Here is a 1,031-nt window from a genome sequence, read left to right as displayed (position 1 = left end):
CAAGACATAGGAAATGAGGATAAACACAGGATCCAACAACAGAGTGCAAATCACCAAGGCTAAGGCATAGAAGCTGTTGAATCGAATGTCAGAGCAGTCCAGCCGGAGCAAATCTTGGTGCAGGCAGAAAGAGAGAGAGAGAATATGGGGATGACAATAATGGAGGAACTTCAACTGGACAATGGGAGCAGTAATTAACAGGAAACTCCTTGCTAAAATGGTCATGCCGATTTTGATGACTCTGGTATTGATAAGAATGAACATATATCTCAGAGGATTACAAATTGTGGTAAAACAATCAAAAGCCATGGCGAGAAGGACTCCAGATTCCATGCAGGAGAGCCCGTGAACAGAGGGTTTGGGCAATGCAGGCGTCCAACTCAATCTCCTGGCTGAGTCCCCGCAGGATCCCCAGCACCGTGTGCACTGTGGAAAGCCCCATCAGACTGTCACAACCTTCTCCACAAGCAGCTAATGGGTTCAAACTGCTGACCTTTGATTTGGTGCCAAGAGCTTAATCATTGTGCTACTTGGGTTCCTGATTTGTTTTTAGCCTAAAACTTCCAAGTTATTACTCTTCATTTCAACTAAAATCTCCCTGCTTTTTGAACTCTATATTTGAACATTCAGAAGAACTTACATGTTTCTATAGATAAAACATTGATACGAAGTTACCGTTTTATACAAAGTGTGCAATCCTTACACACTGCTTGAAACCACAGCTTCTGGTTTTATAACGTTATCACTGAGCATTTTTTCTTTTTGTATTTAATCTATTCTAGGAATTTTAGCATAATTTTATTTAATTTTCAGTATTACAGTATTTGTGTTAACTAATTTGATTATTGTCAAAGCTGAAGACAAAACAAGTTCAGAGAACCAAAATATGACTTTGATTATATCCCTCCTGAATTGAGAGACCATCTAAAGAATGGATCTGATGCCACTTGAACACTAGTTACTGAAAACCAGATGAATTGTGGGATGAAATCAAGAACATAATTGAAGAAAGCAAAAAGTCATGAAAGAGG

General features: G+C 39.1%; 1 pseudogene; it reads right to left on the bottom strand.

Moving 5' to 3' along the window:
- Positions 1-442, bottom strand: part of LOC103210108 — a 113,597-nt pseudogene extending 113,155 nt beyond the window's left edge.
- Positions 443-1,031: the final 589 nt, after the last annotated feature.

This window comes from Orycteropus afer, unplaced genomic scaffold (genome assembly GCF_000298275.1).
Source record: "Orycteropus afer afer isolate SDZICR_OR568_19922 unplaced genomic scaffold, OryAfe1.0 scaffold00014, whole genome shotgun sequence".
NCBI classification, from domain to species: domain Eukaryota; kingdom Metazoa; phylum Chordata; class Mammalia; order Tubulidentata; family Orycteropodidae; genus Orycteropus; species Orycteropus afer.
This window is presented reverse-complemented; position numbering and strand designations above follow the sequence as displayed.